Genomic DNA, 20698 nt, shown 5'->3' on the forward strand with positions numbered 1-20698 from the left:
CAAAACTTATGGCTATAAGAAAGCAACATAATTCAACGACAACATAGTAATGAGGATAAAATATAAATGATACATTGATTCCTAAACAAAGTCCAGAGGTGATCAAATACCTTGAAACTGGAACTTTCATATTTAAGAAAACAAGTGAAGCATTTTAAACTACAGGTCTTCTGCTTCTATTTAAATTAAAACAAGGAAGCATTTAATATAACATATTAAATTGCTTTTGATGTTCAAATTAAAATGAAATATTATTATGCTAAACAGGATTCTACAATAAGGGGACATAAATATCTAATATGGATCACTTCTTGATCCAAATTCCCTCTCCATTCTCTCTTAGATTTCCAAAAGTAGGCTCCGCATTAGCATCATTAACATCAATATCAAATGCAGGGATTTTAGAGAAAAAAGGTGGATTTTCCAAGACCGTGTCTCCTAAATCATCGTCATTATACACTTCATGATAGTCGACTAAGGTCCACGAGAGTGAAGCCAAGATCATCTATGTAATATCCGGGATATTGCGTGTAATTATTTTTATCGAAAAATGATTATTATATGATTATTAAGTGATTTTTGGTGAGTTATTTGGCCATTGGTGTTGTTATGTGGATGTGGATATGTGGTAAATATAAGTATGTTAATTTTATTATGTCCAGAACAAAATACAGATAATTAAGGTATTTTTCTGGTAATTTTTGGAATATTATCGGATTTTATATTGATTTATGAATTTATTAATTATTTTCAGAATAATTACAAAATTATTTTATAAAGCCGGGAATCATCCGACTTCAACCATTTTTACGTTTTTACAACCCGAAACTCTTCTGAAAACTCCTTCCTAACCTAATCTGGTAATTCCGGACATTTTCCGTGTTTTGACTTTTTAAATCCGGATTACGGTTTGACCCGGGAGCGGCCCGGCGCAATATTTTCGATACGATAATCATTTCGGTGAATCAACAAAACCCGTATTCTCGAAAGACGGGATATTATTACGTTATTTTTTTATATAAAGTGTTTTATAAGAACCCGGTTTGGATAATTATCCAATACGGGTATCAAATCGGATCATTTTTGTAGTTACTTAGTGGCTAAGTAACTAATTTATCGATCCAAAATGATCCAACACGAACCAATATTCCATAAATATATATAGCCCTTTTATTATTTCATTTTAATCGTATAATCATAATCAGTCAGTAAAATCCGGTAAAATACAGAGAAAACATCAAATTAATACTGTGTTCTTGAAAATCAATCGCACAAACGGAGACATTATCGAACTCCGTTTCGGGCGTGCAATATATCAAAACGAAGCTCTCGAAAACCTCTTTCTCTATTTTGATGCAAAAATCAAGGTATTTTTCTTATTGAATTGTTTTATTTCGAATTTATTAAGGATTAAATTATGAAAATTTGTTCTTGATGTTGTTGATATGATTTGATGATTCCATCGTGTAGATAATATTTTTTTTGTCAATTTGGTATATTATATGTCAAAAATAGAGTTCAATAACATGTAGAAAATGATGTTTGATTCTCGGATTCATAAATTAGGGTTTATGTTCTTGAATAATTTCAATTGAAAATTAGGTGTTTCTTCATTAAGGGTTATTAGTCGATCCTGAGGAGTGGGTTATATTCCTTATTTGTTCTACAATCGATTTGTGTATTCGTTGATAATAAACGGTTCATGGAAGGGGTGAATCGGGCTTCGCCGGAAAACAAATAAGGGTGGCGGTGTTCTTCATTTTCGACTAAAAATACGACTAGTATGTCATTTGTTTGCAAATTTTGATCACGTGAAACGATTTTTGGCCTGGTAAAGAATTAATCTGCAGTTTTTCAGACCCTTCTGGAATCAGCGTGGCTGGCCGGCGTTTTCCGGCGGCGAACAGCGACGGTTGGGGGCGACGGATGGTAAAATTACCATTCGCACCCCTGTACCCCTCGTATAACTTTTAAATAGTTACACTTTACACCTTTTGTAAATTATTTGTTTTTATTTATTTATTTTAATTTCAAAAATGCTTTTTAAATTATTTTTAATTCTTAAAATAAATCTTAATTATTTAATTAATTAATGTTATTTGATAATTAATTATTTAATTAGTCAATTAATTTAAATATTAATTGTAAATTAATTTAATTAGTTATTAATTAATTTTAATTGATTTAATAATTAGATTTAATTATTTATTTCGATTTAAAAATTTCCAAAAATAGTTTCGAGCTTTCAAATATTATTTAAAATTATTTTCAAGGCTCGATAATTATTATAAAATTATTTTAAAGTCAGATTCGAGTGTTCGAACCCTGTTATTTAATTATAAAATGATTCGGAGACCCACTTTAATTCCGAAAAATGTTCAAAAATTCATTTTAAACACCTAAAAAATCATTTTAACCCCGAATCTTCTTTGAAAAATTATTTTGATCGAATGTCATGTATGCTATGTGCTATGTGCTATCTGATTGATGTGTTATATACCTATGTGGTTATTGTTTGACTGTTTTAGTCATAACTTTCAATCCGTAAATCGGATTTGGGTAAAATGAAGGGTAGATAAAAGCTTATGACGTCTGTGTGACGATTAGAATGATATGAGATTGAGTATTGATAGATACTTGTGATGCCTAGCAGAGTAAGCGAGGCATATAACAGGAAGCCAGTGATTAGTAAATAGAACTGAAGTGTAGAAAAAGAAAGCAAGTGATCGATGAATAGAAGCAAGGCATAGAAAAAGAAGGAAAGTGATGGAAAAGTAAAACAGTTAAATTGGTACAAGTAAAATTAGAAATCATCGGTGATAAGGCAAGTACTTCTGAACCTTTCTTCAAGATATATTGCAAATATTTTCGAACTTTCTCATAACACGTTGCTATTATTCAAAATAACTCTTGTTTTATATTGCAAGCGCTTTAAACTATTCAACCTTGAACCCTGATTCTTAATGATCTTGAGCCATAAGCCTTATTCTTCATAAACCATTAATTGTTGAATTCTCAGATATGAGCCAAACACATACGATACTAATCCACAAATATATATGTACCACATACTGATTTCTGATATTGAATTGCTTGACATACCAACCCTTATACCTTGTTTAACAGAAGACCAATCCTTGGAACCCTTAAACCCTTGGTCTTCTACTTTCTGATTCTTTCCTTGATTGAAAGCCAATCTTTTTGAATTCCTTGTTATACCTTCATGGTATTGTGATTCACCCTATGCTTCAAGATAAATGTTGTTTATGATTCAGCTCATTGAATTACATTGTTTATCATACTGCTATTCTGGAATTGGATTGTTTTTAAATGTGGACCAGATTCGCGGTCGGACCAGATTCGTGGTCATAATAGGGCAATGTGTGCCTTGGATCCAGTATATAGAGCAATGCTGGGAGCCTTTCTCGGGGTTAGTGCGTGACTGATCAGCAGCCTAACCTTGGTTTTTAAAATGAAAAGTGAATATCCAATTCTAATCATTGCTTATTCAGAAACTTGATTCTTCTGAATGATTTCAATTAATTATGGTTTAACCTCAATTGTTGCTATTATGACTTGCTGAGCTACTTAGCTCACTCTTGCAAAACTTTTTATGTTTTCAACAGTTGAAAAGGAAATTTGTTGATAACGAGGATTCCCAGTCCAACGTGCGAGCTAGGATTCCAGGTTAAGTTGGATTGAGCTAGCAGGAGCTTTATATTGTAGATGAGTTATGCAAAAACGATATCATTTTCAATTGTAAGTTGAACTAGTTGGGATTTGGTGCGATGTAATAAAAATTAAGGTAGTGGCTTATTTTCATACTTAAACCTGTTGCGATCCGTGGTTGTGTAAAGAAGGGTCAATGCATATAATACATTATATACAGGTTAATATATTATGGTGTGTGTGTTATGAGCCCCAAACTTCTGACCCGGGTTTGGAGGGCGTTACAATCTATCTTCACTCCCTTGTTATTGTCTTCCCATCTACACAAAAAATAATGGGGCTTTAAATGCACGATAATTCAACTCCCATATTTCTTCAATCCTTCCAAACAAGGTCATATCACTCTCCACGAGATTTAAATCTTTAGCACTGGAAACCTGGATCGTCTAAGCTACTAAGGAGACACCACTATTTTGTACAACCCTTGCATTTTCTTTGTCTTTTATGAAGTAACGAACCCCATCTACCAGATATCCTTCAAAAGTCTAAACAGTGAATGACGGTTTGCATGCCATGCATCTTATGGTTTGTGAAACAATTTCACCATTCTCTATTTCATCATTAACCTTTTGTTCAAACCAGTCAGCAAAAATCCGATTGTGCTCACCAACCAGCCACTGAATGGTTTTCTTTCTCCCTCCATAAATTTATTCAAGATATTCCTTGTGAATCCTTGCAAAATGCATAAGCTAAATTAAAAACTACAACACTGCTGACTAAAAAATAAATTTATATAAAAAAGATAATAGACTTACATAATGTATGGATGAACTTCAGGATTATTTAGAAGCACATGTAAATGCGCCTCGTCCCGTTCTATTTCTTCCACCGACTTTATTATTGCAGCGGATAATGGACCAGAAAGCATGCTGCCATGGTCCTTCGGAAGACCGACAGTTGTGCAACTCTTCCTAGCAAACTCTGCACAAAATTCAACGGATTCTTCTCCAAGATATCTTTCCGCTATACGACCTTCCGGATAAAAATGGTTTTCACATAGCTTTTGAGCACTTTATTATACCGTTCGAAAGGAAAAATACATCGATAGAAAATAGGTCCACATAGTCACAATTTTCTGACCAAATGAACTGTGAGATGTATCATTACATCAAAAAATTATGGAGGAAAAATCTTTTCTAACTCGCACAATGTTAGTACCACATCTACTTATAATTTTTCCAGTTTTGATACATCTACAACCTTGTTACATAAAAAGATAAAAAGGAAACACAGCCTGATTATTCTAACCCTAACATTTTTGGGGAGTACGGACCGAACTGCGACTGGAAGCAACTATTGAAGGAGTTTGTGGCAGTCATGGGACTTGAGCCCAAACAACTTCGCATCAGTAATTGATACACAGTTTTTAATATTCGATGCGTGTCCATATGTCAATTTCATTGACAATAGTGATTTCAACCCTTTTCAATTTTCAGCCTTTGTTAGAGTAAAAATAGAAGGAGGCAGGTAAGTTCTCTTTACACTTACTTGCGGAGCTAAATCAAGCCTAATCCCCATTTCCATCATGTCATTACGAGATGCTTCACTGTCTTTATACTTGTGCTTTATATTAAGTAGTGTCCCAATCAAATTGTCACATACATTTTCTCAATGTGCATAACATCGAGACGTTGACGTACATGATGAAATCTCCAATATTATAAGTTAAAAAAATTGACTTTTTCTTCCATGGACAATCTACCTTCTTTGCCTTCTTTACTTCATTTCCAAAAGTAAATTTAATTTTCTCTTGTTGCTCTAAAACCTGTTCTCCATAAAGGGGTTGACGTGGTTGTCCAAACTCTTGTTCGCCATTAAAAGCCGCTTTCTTCCTTCTATAAGGATGATGCCTAAGCAATTAGCGACGGTGACCTTGATAACACATCTTCCTGCTATGGGATAAATATTTAGCGACAGTGTCATCACCACATATTGGACAAGACATATACCTTTGATTCACACAACCTGATAAAATTTCGTATGTCGGGAAGTCATTTATCGTCCATAACAACATTTCTCTTAAAGTGAAAAAAGAATTGGTACTAGCATCATATACATTTGGTTCACCTTCTTCCCATTGCTTCAGTAAATCATCAATCAACGGTTGTAGAAATACATCGATGTTATTACCAGGTTCATATGGACCAGATGTTGGGACAACGGGATCTCGGCCCTGCGTATTATGATATGAATTTTCTATAGAGAGTTCAAATAGAACGTTAACCTTAATCGTTACGGCGCAAGCGATTTAAATCCACGTCTTCTATTGTATTCCTCGATTCTCCTTGGACGAAGTGTGGGCTTCGATCTCCCAAGGTTTACCTCTCCTGATAGCTCTGAAAATCCAAAACACTAGCTGGCTCCTTGAGAAAAATGTTTTCCTCTCTCAAACCCTAGGATATTATTTTATGTGTTCTCGCACACACATGCACACACTATTACACACACCTAGCTTCAGGAGAATTAGAATATTTATAGGCTACAGTAGGGATCATGGATAATTAGGTCGGGCCTTCCAAAGACATTCTGGGCCAAGCCCAATGTCATTAAATATTAATTCAATCTACTAAAGAATTAATATTTGCACTACCTTTCCTAATTCTGTAAATTAATTATTTAATTCGGCTCCCATATTATTTGCTTATTAAATTCTCCATGTTTAAGATATCGCATGTCCATTAATTAAATTAATTTTTGATAATTAATTTAACCAACATCTTTTATCCGTGATCATCTACTCGGCCTTATAATTGTGCAAGAACAAATATGCCTGTAGGACTAAAGCACAATTATCTTTATGAGCTTTCAAGAGGACATCATCACCCGAAACTATTCTTCCGAGATGGTTTCCTTTTATAGTCAATATCCCACTCTATATATAATGACATTGCCCAATACATAAATTCATAATTTAAAAAAATTACTTAATGTATGAATTAAGGCATGTGTAATAAATTCAAGGGTCAATCACTATATCCGGATTAAGAACCTAAGCAATAATAATATCGTAGAATCTTAGTTCTTCTTTATTGTCAGAATAAAAGAACTATTCTACTATTTCGATCACGTTCAATATACACAAGCATCATTCAATAGTCAAGATAAACTATTTCTAAATAATACTTGAGTCATTCCAGTGATTTGTCTAACACCACTTAGACTGTGAACCTTTACTATATTATATAAGGAGTCTGACAATCTAATCTTCTGCTATCCCATTTGATACTAGATTGTCTATAATATATATTATATACGGACATTGTGAAAACATGCATTCAAGATTCTCAAGAGATTATTATATACATCAAACAAATACTTCAGTATATACCCTAACAATCTCCCACTTATACTTAAGCTATACTTTGAGTATATTAGTGTTTATTACACTCAATCCACAACCAACTATATAACTATGTGACCAAGTGTCTAACTCATATCGCTTTCATGTGCTCCTGAAAAGCCTTAGCTGGTAAGCTCTTCGTGAAAGGATCTGCCCGGTTATCCTTTGACGCTATATCAGCCACAATAATATCTCCTCACTTAATAAATTGTCGTATGAGGTGATACTTACGCTCTATGTGTTTCGCTGCCTTATGGGCCCGTGGCTCCTTGGTATTCGCCACAGCACCAGTATTATCACAATAAATCGTGATTTGCCGTGGCAAATTAGGAAGTACATCCAAATCCAGCAGGAGGTTTCGGAACCATATAGCCTCTTTGGTTGCCTCACTGGCTGCCACATACTCGGCTTTCATGGTTGAGTCTGCAATGTATTTCTGATTCACACTCCTCCATATTACGGCTCCACCTCCCAAAGTAAAAACACATCCCGAGGTGGACTTTCTCTTATCCTTATATGTCTGGAAATTTGAATCGTTATATCCCAGAGGCAACAAATTCGAGGACCTGTAAACTAACATATACTCCTTATTCCTACGCAAGTACTTGAGTATTATTTTTACTGCACTCCAATGTTCCTATCCTGGGTTAGACTGGTATCTGCTAACCATGCCCATGACAAAGCAGATATCAGGCCTCATACATAACATCACATACATTAGGCTTCCACATGCCGAAGCATAAGGAACTACCTTCATGTTCTCTATCTCCTTACGTGTCTAAGAACACTGACTCTTTGATAGAGAAACTCCATGTCTAAAAGGTAAATTACCCTTCTTAGAGTCCTGCATGTTAAAACGAGCTAATACGTCATATATGTGGGGCTCATGAGATAACGCCAACATCCTTTTATTGCGATCCCTTATTACTTTGATCCCAAGGATGTATGCCGCTTCACTTAAGTCCCTCATTTCGAATTTTTTAAACAACCATGCCTTTATTGAAGACAACATCTTAACATTGTTTCCAATGAGTAAAATGTCATCAACATATAGCACTAGAAAAACCACTGCATTTCCCTCACATCTCTTATACACGCATGCTTCGCTTAAACTTTGATCAAACCCATACGACTAGGCTTCCTGATCAAAACGAATGTTCCAATACCTGGAAGCTTGTTTAAGTCCATAAATAGACCTCTTAAGCTTACATACAAGATGCTCTTAGCCTTCCTTAATGAATCCCTCTGGTTGCTGCATATAGATGGTTTCTTCAAGACTTCCATTAATGAAAGCTGTCTTGACATCCATTTTCCAAATCTCATAATCGAGATGAGCTTCTATAGATAAAAGAATACGGATTGACTTAAGCATGACCACTGGAGAAAAAGTTTCCTCATAATCGATACATTTTTTCTGAGTATACCCTTTCGCAACAAGTCTTGCTTTCCAGGCTTTCACCTTTTTATCTAATCCCCTCCTTTTCTTGTAGATCCACTTATATCCAATGGGTTTTACACCTCTGGGTGGTTCCACGACCTCCCAGACCTGATTAGAATACCTCGATTCCATCTCATATTCCATTGCCTTTTGCCAAAGATCTGCATCTTTGCCTTGCAGTGCATCTTCGTGTGTCCTGGGATCATTATCATGTTCACCATAAGCCAAGTCCGAAGACTCTCCTAAAAACATGAATCTATCAGGTTGACGAACAACTCTCCCACTACGACGAGGCACTGGTGCGGTATTAGTGACAGGTTGTGCATTTTGTTGTGGCTGTTCTAGTTGTACTATAAGTTTCTGGGTATTATCTGTCCCCCCACTAGTTCCTCTAAAACGACACTACTCATGGGTTTGTGATTAATTATATAGTCTTGCTCTGAGAATCTAGCATTGGTGCTTACAATGACATCTCAATTCTTCGGACTATAAAATAAATAACATTTCGTTCCCATGGGGTATCCTACAAATAGCCTTACTTCCGTACAAGATTCTAACTTAGTCGCATTCCTGTTCAGCACATGTGTTCGACAACCCATATCGGAATTGTCTTAGACTCGGTTTGTCCCCAGTCCACAATTCTAAAGGGGTTTTGGAAATCGATTTAGAAGGTACTAGATTCAGAAGATAAGTTGTTGTTTCCAAGGCATGTCCCTAAAACGACTTGGGTAAATCTGAATAACTCATCATCGATCTAACACTCTCTAAAAGAGTTCGGCTTTCTGCTACACCATTATGTTGAGGTGTGCCTGGTGTAGTCAACTGGGATTCTATCCCATTCTATGATAAATATTCCTTAAAATCTCCAATCAAGTATTCGCCACCATGATCTGATCGCAGTGACTTGATACTTTCACCAAGTCGCTTCTCCGTTCTAGCTTTGTACTCTTTGAACTTCTCAAAGCACTCAGACTTATGATGCAACAAATAAACGTACCCATATCTAGAATAATCATCAATGAATGTGGTGAAATAGTCATAACCACCTTTTGCTTGGATATTCATGGGTCCACATAAATCAGTGTGAATCAATTATAACACTTCTTTGACTCTATTCCCCTTTGCCTTGAAATGCCTATTAGTCATTTTATCTTCCAAGCAGGATTCATAAATTGGAAATGGCTCCACTGTCAATGAGCTTAAAGGCGCATCTACTACCGGTCTTTGAATCCTTCTCAAGTTAATATGACCTAATCTCAAGTGCCAAAGATATATTTGATTCAAACTAGAAGGTTCCTTTCTTTTAATAGATGTAGAAGATGTGTTGTTCAATTCCATATATTGTAGTTGCAGTGCAGGTTGACTAGGATTAATTATATACAAATTGTCTTGCAATTTACCAGAACATATAATCCGTTTATCCATCATAATAAAAACATTACGATCCAAACAAACAATATAACCATCCATAGCAAGCTTAGAAACCGAAATTAGATTTCTTTTAAATGAAGGTACATAAAGACAATTGTTCAAAACCAAAATCCTATCAGAATAAAAAGATAAATGAATAACTCCTACTACAACTACTGCTACTTTCATAGCATCTCCCATGAACACGTATATCTCACCATCTCTAAACATTCTGGATAGTCGAAATCCCTGCATAGAATTACAAACATGATCAGTGGCTCCTGTATTTACACACCTAGTGCTCGTAGATATAACCGCTATATATGTTTCTGTAACTAGAGAAAGAGACATACCAGTATTATTTATCTTCTTAGGAAGAGGAAAATCATGTTTCCAGTGACCTGACTGCTTGCACCTGAAGCACTTTCCCTTAGGCTTTTTCACACCACCTTGAACTCCCACTACATTCGCAGCTTTCTGAGTCTTTTTCTTCTTCTTCTTCTTCTTCTTCTTCTTCTTACCTTTCGGTTTAGAGGAAGAACCTTTCTCAGCCACATTCATTTGAACACTCTACCGAAATAATCCTTCAGCTGCCTGAAGTTCTGTCAGAAGTTCCGCAAGACTATACAACCTCTTGTTCATGTTATAATTCAAGAAAAACTGCTCAAAACTCTTAGGCAAGCTCATAAGGACAATGTCAATCTGGGCTTTCCCATCAAGTTCAGCACCAAGGATCTCTATCTCACTCGGATGAGACATCATCTTGAGAACATGACCCCTTACGGGCGTTCCTTCAGTCATCTGAGTGAGTGTTCATTAAATCCTTCATGGCTACTTGCCTAGCAGCCCTATTCTGATCTCCAAAAAGTTCCTTGAGATTAAAGAGCATATCCGAAGCTGTGGCCATAGACTGATGCTGATGTTGCAAAACACCCGACATTGCTGCCAGAATGTAACATTGTGACATCTCATCATCCTTAATCCACCGCTTATAATACTCTTTCTCATCTTCAGGAGCATCAGCAGTAGGCTGATCTGGCTTGGGTTCATAAATGCAAAACTTGTACTCCTCAGCAGTCAACACAATGTCCAAATTTCGTTTTCATTTGATATAGTTAGGCCCGGTAAGTTTGATATCCTTAAGTATGGTGAACAGTGGATTAAACCCCATTGTATCATGAGAATCATGCATAAAAACATCACATAACAAATAAAGGGTGCATTAAATATTAAGTCCTATTGGTTCCTCTAATAATTATTAAAATTAATGCATTAACATTTAAACACTATAAGATTCTGGTACGTCACGATGGGTGACAAGGATACCACCTAAATTTTAAATGTTACTTCGGTCCCGTTACTAAATAATACGCCACGTTGGGGTGGTCAATATTATTTCTCATAGCTAAGTGTATACCATTATCAAATCTTAAATCATAATTGTATCAGATGCCATCAAATGATATCTTATAATTATCTGAAATCTATGAAACTTGGTACGCCACGATGGGTGACATGTATACCTTCCAATATTCGTTATTAATTTAAGAAGTTTGTTCTAGTAATCTCCTTAACATTCCAGACACCATAAATTACATGTCATGATAGGTGATGTATATATAATTTATATTTGTCTCTATGTTAAATTACATACAAACAAAAATGGAGACCACGTGATTTGATTTCATGTCACTTCCCTCTCCCACTTAGTATTTACTTTGAGGATTTTAATCTATATGTATCTTCCTATGTTATTTCTTTGAATTCCACATGTAATATGTAAACAACAAATAACACATAACATAGCAGCAAATTCGCATGATTAAACCATTTAAAACATTCCTATATCCATGTCATTCTAGCATGTTAGGGTTAGTATCACATGGCATAATGATAAGTAGATTTTATATCCACTTGGAATGCTTTATTACAAGCTTAAATTGGTGTTTTGGACTCAAGTTGTTGGTATTTTGATGTATTTTTGTGTTATTACATTTCAGGTATCAGTTAAATGTAGAAAAGAGCTTTTAAAGGAAATACGATAAAAAGTGATCAGAATTTGAAGCCAAGGCCATTGTCAAGTTGTAGAGAATCTCGTTAGCTTCGCGTGGGCTGTTGAATCACCTAATTTTGACGAGTAGAACTCAAGTTATGGCCAAAACAAGATTCATCAGAATTTTTCCCAGAGAGTAGCTAAGCGCCCGCTCAGCAGAGCTGAGTGGCCACCCAGGAGCTGAGCGCCTGCTCAGGAGAGCTGAGCGGCCGCTCAGGGCGCGGCTGATCGCTGATTTCACTGAAAAAGCTTTTTTTTGAGTGGAATTTGACGATTTTAAGGGTCCAGGTCCACTAGGGGCGTATATATACTTAAAAAAAGGGTTTTCATCATCCGGGAAGATTGGGATACCAAGGAGAAGACCTAGAAGCACAAAACAACTCCGAAAAAGAAGATCTTGTTTTCAACTTGTGATTCTTTGAATTAGTTGTAACTTTGGATGCTTGTTTTCGTTCTTGTTGACCCTAGATCTCGGTTATTTGTACTTTAATTATTATTCAGTTTATTAAGACCTTGTTCGATTATGGGCTAATCGTTGTCATGGGGTTTTAGCGGATTTACTTATGAATTTCAATAGTTAATTTGTTTCGATATCTTGGTGTGTGGTGATTGATTGATATCCTAGTATTGGTTGTGCTTATTCGTCTTATGTGCGTAGCTAACATATAAGATAGCGTGTTAATATCTATTGAAGCGACAGTGGATATAGAAGTTTAGAACTTGCCATGCTAGCATAGGTTCATGTATGTGTATGTATGATTCGTAGGTAACTCTAACCGTTTTACTTGCCCTGTGTAATCAAGATAGATAACTTATGCTTAAACCGTTATGTTGTCAAATTCTATAGACATATAGGGTCTCAATATAATTGGTGCCTATTCAGCTTCTATCTCTTTTATAGATGTCTGGTAGAATGGTACTCGTGCAACAAAAGTTGGCCTTTATCAGTTTCGTGTTATCTGATTAGTGTCATCACCATCACATGCTAAGGTTAAGAACAATAAGGCTATTGAATGAAGTAGTAATGAAGTTAGAATCCCATATTTGTCATATATAGTAATTCAACCTCAATTCTCTTTGTTAATGTTATTTAGTATAATCTCTTAGTTTAATCAAAAACCAATTTGTTATTTATCTTAGCATCGAGCGATAACCATACATTGTTGCATAGGTGCATAAATTGAACTTAACCTAAACCAGTCTTTGTGGGAATGAATCTGATTTATATCTTATACGTATACTTGCGTGAATATTAGCGCGTGTTTTCGCTCTAACAAGTTTTTGGCGCCGCTGCCGGGGACTCAGTGTTAATTTTTAGTTTATGTGCTTGTCATCAGTGGTCGTTTAAGTTCAGTGACTCGGATTCTTTTACTTTCACGGTTTACTTGTTTGTGTTTCAGGTACTCATTACAATGGGAGATCCAGCAGCACGAACGAGAGCTTTGATGGATTTTTCTCAACCCAAGATCAATGACATTCAATATATTATTGTCAGGCCAGCTATCACAGCTAATACCTTTGAGATCAAGCCTGGCATAATTCAATGGGTACAGACTTCAGTCCAGTTTGGGGGTTCTCCAACAGAAGATCCCAATATGCACATTAAGGATTTCATTGAGATCTGTGACACCTTCAAGTTCAATGGTATTTCTGAACATGCTGTTAAGCTGAGACTGTTCCCATTCTCTCTGAGGGAAAAGGCTAAGAGCTGGTTACACTCTCTACCAGCTGGTTTGATTACTACTTAGGAAGATCTTGCTCAGAAGTTTCTTACTAAATTCTTTCCTATGGCGAAGACAGCTGCAATCAGGAATGCTCTTACTCAATTTACGCAGCAATCAGGAGAATCTTTATATGTAGCTTGGGAGCGCTACAAGGAGATGCTTAGGAAGTGTCCTCATCATGGAATGCCTGATTGGATGATCATCACTTGTTTTCACAATGGGTTGGGAGCATAGTCCAGACCCATGCTCGATGCAGCAGCAGGCGAAGCATTATGGGCAAAGATCTATAAGGAAGCTTATGATCTAATTGAACTGATAGCTGCTAATGAATATCAGTATCCAACCCAGAGATGTCCACCGGGCAAGGTAGCAAGTTCTTGAAGTGGATACAGCTACGGCTATCACTGCTCAACTAAAGGCGTTGGCTATGAAGATCGATTCTCTGGCTAACTATGGTGTTAAGCAGATAATTAGTGTTTGTGAGCTATGTGCAGGTCCGCATGTGACGGAGCAATGTGCTATATCTATTGACTCAGTTCAGTTTATGAGCAACTTTCAGAGATCGCCGCAACCAGTTCCAGACACTTATCATCCTGACAACTGGAATCATCCTAACTTCAGCTGGAGCAACAATCAGAATGCGATGTAACAGCCGTTCCAGTAGTTTGGAAATAAGCTATTCAACCCTCCTGGTTTTCAGCAACAAATTACACCAAAACAATAAACTCATGGTGCATGTCTATCTTCGAATGAAAATTTTAAATTGGAGGAGTTGCGGCTTATGTGCAAAAACCAGGCTCTTATATTCCAAAGCCAGGCTATTTCTATCCAGAATTTGAAGAACCAAATAGGGCAAATTGCTAACGCCTTATTGAATCGACCACCAGGAACGCTTCCTAGTGATACAGAAACAAATCCAGGCAAGAGGGAAGTTGAAGAACAGGTGAACGCCATCACCTTGAGGTCTGGAAAGGTCGCAAGCCCCCAAATTCAGCAAGACGAAGAGCCTGAAAAATCTCAAGATTCAGAAAATGCAGTTATGGCTGAAGAAGAAGTGCAGAAGGAAGCAGAGGTGGAACCAAGGAAGACTACTGTGGAGCACACTCCTTCTGAGGGTAATACAGGGGAGAAACAGATCCATCCTCCACCTCATTTTCCTAAGAGGTTGCAGAAGAAAAAGCTAGATAAGCAGTTTGAGAAGTTTTTGGAGGTGTTCAAGAAATTTCATATCAACATACCTTTCGCTGAAGCTCTTGAACAGATTCCTAGCTATGCGAGGTTTATGAAAGGTATTCTCTCTCGGAAAGTGAAGCTCGATGACTTAGAGACCGTTGCTCTCACGGAGGAATGCAGTGATGTGCTGCAACAGAAGTTGCCTCCGAAGCTTAAAGATCTTGGAAGCTTCACTATTCCTTGCACCATCGGAAACTTGTCGTTCGACAAGTGTTTATGTGATTTATGAGCTAGCATCAATCTGATGCCCTTATCTATCTTCAAGAAGCTTGGTATGCCTGATCCGAAACCAACATACATGTCATTACAACTAGCTGACTGTTCCATCGCTTATCCACGAGGTATAGTGGAGGATGTCTTGGTCAAGGTGGATAAAGTCATCTTTCCTGCTGACTTTGTAATTCTTGATTTCGAGGAAGATAAGAAGATTCCCATTATCTTGGGAAGACATTCTTGGCTACAGGCCGAACTATGATCGATGTGCAAAAAGGAGAGCTTTCGATGAAGGTTTACGATCAAAAGGTTACTTTTAATATGTTCAAGGAAATAAAGTTACCCACAGCAAAAGAGGAGTGCTTTAAAGTAGAGCAACTGCAGGTTTTGAATGCACCTCCGTGGAAGAGGAAGTTGGATATGCCATTCGATTCTCTTGGGTTAACAGAGCTGAAAATTTCTCAGGAGCGTTTTGAACCATTTATTCAAGAAGCTCCCATACTTGAGCTCAACCGAAAGCCAGATCACTTGAGTTATTCATTCTTAGGTGCACCCCCTGACAAGGGGTTGAGATATATCTTTGATGATGTAGAGGGTATCCGAACGGATCCTCCAGTGCCTACAGAGGGTTCTTCTCATGTGCAGCAGGTAGTTGATAGGACTGGTGTTGGTGATGAGCAGTACAGGAAAGTAATTAGGCGTATGGAGGCCATGCACGACATTCACCGTCATTTTGCTGCAGATTTGACACATGCTTTCGGTACTGTTGTTCGAGACACTGGTGGCGAGGTTGATTGGCCATCTGATCCTCCACCCGACGAGGGTGACTCTCCCGCTAATTAGGTATGCCTGAAATCCTTATTATAACCTTCAATGAGGACATTGAAAATTTTAAGTTTGGGGGTGATAATGTAAGGATTAGTAGTGTGTGTGTGTCCATATAGATTCATATAGGTTCATATTCCATGTTTGGTTGTAGTTCATTCATATTTTTGCATGATTGTTCAATTAGGACATATTTGTTTATTTTTATGTGATTTCATATAGTTGCATTTGCATGCATATTTAACATGATCCCTTAAGATGAACTATGATATTTGATAAGTTGATGTTGATTTGAGTGTGGTGATGATGAATAGAGGGATGTTTAAGACATAATGAATTGATTTGCATGCCAAAAATAAATATTTTCACAAAGTCTTATAGGGTTGCTTTTGATCTAGATCATGATCATACTTCTTTGTTGTTGAGATTTAATCACTTGGTTATATTTAGAATTTGTGATATTCTCTTAATGACGTAAAAACATTGATTTTTTTTATCTGGAAAAAAACTTGGATTTCATTGCTAGTTGTTGTAAGGCTAGGCGTCAAATGGCTAGTAGCTGGCTCATATATTTATGAGTAGTCTAGGATTGAATGAGATGGAGCGAAACGCACTCATTCAGAAATTGTTGAAAAGAAAAAAAAGAGAAAAAAAGTATGTGTTTATGCCTAATTGATCAAGAGTGAGCGTTTTAATACTCGAGTTATTAAGTTCTAGGGGACTTTGTGCCTAGTGACCTAAGGCTTTTATAGTCTGGGATCCGCTAACCTAACGCTCGCTACATGGGTATTATTGCATAAGTCTTTTGGGACCTCATTCATTGCACGGTCAAATAAGCATCTTTGCTATGTGTTCAATAATAGTGTGAATCCTTGTATAACTCTAGTAGAAAGGAGGTGTTGTGAGTCATAATGCGTTTATTGTCTATTCTGTTTATAAATTTTTGATTGTTTCGATGATAGATAAGTTATGGTTATTGATCTAATATCGAGAGTATATCTGTTAAGCATCCACACACACACGTTTCTAGTTTGTGAGTTGGTTTATGGGATTTATTCGAACTCTGTTTCAATTTATTGCATTCTTAGAGGCATTGGCTTATTTATTTGGTTATGGTTATTCTGAGGGGATCAATTGCATTATTATTTAGTTGCATTCACGTAGTTGCATTTATGCATTAGGTTTGTTTTGTAGTTTTGAGTCTGTTTATGCTTGAGGACAAGCATCGATTCAAGTTTGGGGGTGTGATAAGTGGATTTTATATCCACTTGGAATGCTTTATTACAAGCTTAAATTGGTGTTTTGGACTCAAGTTGTTGGTATTTTGATGTATTTTTGTGTTATTGCATTTCAGGTATCAATTAAATGAAGAAAAGAGCTTTTAAAGGAAATATGATAAAAAGTGATCAGAATTAGAAGCCAAGGCCATTGTCAAGTTGTAGAGAATCTCGTTAGCTTCGCGTGGGCAGTTAAATTGCCTAATTCTGACAAGTAAAACTCAAGTTATGGCCAAAACAAGATTCATCAAAATTTTTCCCAGAGAGTAGCTAAGCGCCCGCTCAGCAGAGTTGAGCGGCCGCAAAGGAGCTGAGCGCCCGCTCAGGAGAGCTGAGCGGCCGCTCAGGGCGCGGCTGGTCGCTGATTTCGCTGAAAAAGCTTTTTTGAGTGGAATTTGACGATTTTAAGGGTCCAGGTCCATTAGGGGGCGTATATATACTTAAAAAAAGGGTTTTCATCATCAGGGAAGATTGGGATACCAAGGAGAAGACCTAGAAGCACATAACAACTCCGAAAAAGAAGATCTTGTTTTCAACTTGTGATTCTTTGTGTAACGCCCCCAAATCCGGGGTCAGAGGATTTGGTCGTCACGAAGAAACCTCAATCCAAATCAACCTGTTTAATCGATAAATAAATGACAGCGGAAGATATTTAGCATAAATGACCCCAAACTAATCCAAGATCTTTTAAGGTTACAGTTCTAGAAACAAGATATCCAAATTCCACAAATAAATTTTCACTTTCTTTTAAAACTCTTTTCAACAAATCCAATTTAAAACTAAACCCACTAGTATAACTTCGAAATGAAGTATACTAGGCCCATATAAAATACACAACTATAATATAATATAATATAAACACTTTATACAATAAAACTTACACTAGCCCGCAAACCCTGGACCAGCCACCTTCCAAGAGCTTCTTCTTTGCTTCCTCGAATTACGCAGCTAAACAGCGCAAGCTAATCCTCACTGGAGGTTAAATTTGAAAATAGGCAAGTATGAGCAGAAGAAATGCTCAGCAAGATCATTATAGCATATATAGGGTCTTTTGATAGAAAACCGACATCTGCATTCGAGCAAAACATTTAAAATCATAATTAATGAACTAGAAAACTCTTTTTGATATTTTCAAGCGAAAGCCTTCAGCAATACTTTGAATCTTGACGAGAATAAAACTCGTAAAACTGTGTTTACGGAAATATCGTAAACAACAATAACAAGAAGCAGTGATTATGGATTGAATCATAAACTTTACTCAAAACCAAACTCTTGAAATTAATACTTATTTTGTTGTCATATCAAATTAGATATCAATACAAACTTTAATGCTCACAACATTCCATACTGAAGTCAACATCAATCATCTATACTAATACCACCTTTGATATTTAACAACAACATAAGTATCAGCATAAATCAGAATCTGAATCAAAATCGCAATTCACTTTTAATCCAAAACAGAATCAGTACTTTTAATCCAAAACAGAATCAGTTGATAGATCATTTATTCTATGATTATCAAAACAATTTAGAAAACCATATTTTTAAATTGGAACCAATAACATTTCATGCTGTTTCCGATGATCAGTCGTGAAACAACACCGGTATCCCGCAGCCATACCGTAAATATAGGTACTACCCGTATCCCGAAGACATACGCTACCTATAGGGTGCCATAAAAGGCATATCTAGCCTTGAAAGATATTACAGCTGGACCGATATCTCGATCACCTACGCTGTAACCAGTAACCAGTAACCAGTAACCATTCCAATCTTAAAAACTTTTTTATTGAAAAAGGAGCCGAATCATTCGACTTCCTAAATAATTTTATTCCCCCATTTACTTGGGCCGGAATACTCGCAACAAAATCATCTTTCTCAAAATCCAAAACATTTATAAATCTGGTAATTTGATACGTAAAATCACTTAGTTATTCTGAACCTAGAATAGCAGAAGAATACTTGCATAAACAGAATTATTTAATTCAGCGATATGTAAAACATTTATCTATTCTGAACTGAGGAAATCAATACTTGCATGAAAAGATTTAAAATAATTATCACTTGAACAATAAGTGATGATAGAGATACTTGCATAATATGATTCGAAATAAATGTCACTTGAACAATAAGTGATGTCAGGGGTACTTGCCTTTGGTCCTTAGCAATCATACACACTCGCAATAACACAAATATCTCATGATGCTTTCTCAAGACGTCACCATTTTCTATTATTAATTCTTTGATATGTCGCTAATGCAGTTACTGCGATCTGATACGAAATCTTGTCCAACTTCAGTCTTGATCCCCAACGTATGGTTCTGTTCGTCTCGAACCATCCGAAAGTACTGAACCCCTATGCAACTCTCCCTTTTTCTTTTCTTTTGCTTGGTATCACACCCTTAATGCCCGATCCTATCATAAGCAAAAAGATACTACTTTAGTATCCTTCTGAAACAATTATCTTAATTCTACCCTTTCGCGATATATATATATATATATATATACATATGGCATATTATATAGCATATAACAAGTAGCACACATTATAGTTTAAAACTTACTACCAACTCAGAATATTATTTAACACGAGAACGCGTAACTTATGATAATATTTCTATGAAAAATTCGGCATGACCTATTCGTAATATGGACAATACCCTAAATAACCACACCACAAATACAACCCACAAGTCATTTCAATGTTCTTATCCAGACATATCCTATACGTGTTACGACTAACAATCATAACATGCTTTCAAATCATTGAAATCAAATAAGTTAAATAGATTTAGATACAGGGGAATTTTAGAAAATTTTGGCATGAAGTATTCGTAATTAGGACTATCCACCTGTTTTTCAATTCCACAATTTAATCTTATAACTAAACAAAATAAAGTTGCCTCAACTTGCAACAACATAAAAGTAAACAAGTAAGAAAAGTACCCGCCCAGACTTGCGGCACCTAAACAATTAAGGAAAATTACCCGCCCAAACTTGCGGCACCTAAACAATTAAGTATACTTAATAATTTATAATATTTGAACTTACAGTTATATAATTTAGCATCACCAATTCAACTTGAGTAAACACTTAAATAAATCACCTTGCATATATATCATATAGACTAGTAACTATACACATATTCAAATCACACTCTAATAATTAGCAACGAAACTCAATCTCAAATAGGCATATACTAACATGTATTTCCATAAAACACATTGCTATATATTCTCATTTAACATCAAGTGCAAACAAAAGCTTTGTAAACAATTAAACATATAAAAACACATAACAAGTATCTTGGCTGCTCGATTTCACAGAAACTAAGTTCGCCTATAGATTTTTAATAAATTCATAAATAGGTCTGTTGTAGTGAAATTTGACAGAGACTTAACTGATTCACATATCTAACTACCATAAAAATTTCAGATGAAAGCAAGGTGTTTA

General features: G+C 36.1%; 1 non-coding gene across 1 annotated transcript; it reads right to left on the reverse strand.

Annotated features, from left to right (window-relative positions):
- Positions 1-13772: 13772 nt before the first annotated feature.
- Positions 13773-13879, reverse strand: LOC141722988 (small nucleolar RNA R71). The gene has a single exon (XR_012575984.1). It is a non-coding gene; the product is annotated as a small nucleolar RNA R71 (small nucleolar RNA).
- Between the last annotated feature and the right edge of the window lie 6819 nt (positions 13880-20698).

This window comes from Apium graveolens, chromosome 4 (genome assembly GCF_009905375.1).
Source record: "Apium graveolens cultivar Ventura chromosome 4, ASM990537v1, whole genome shotgun sequence".
NCBI lineage: Eukaryota > Viridiplantae > Streptophyta > Magnoliopsida > Apiales > Apiaceae > Apium > Apium graveolens.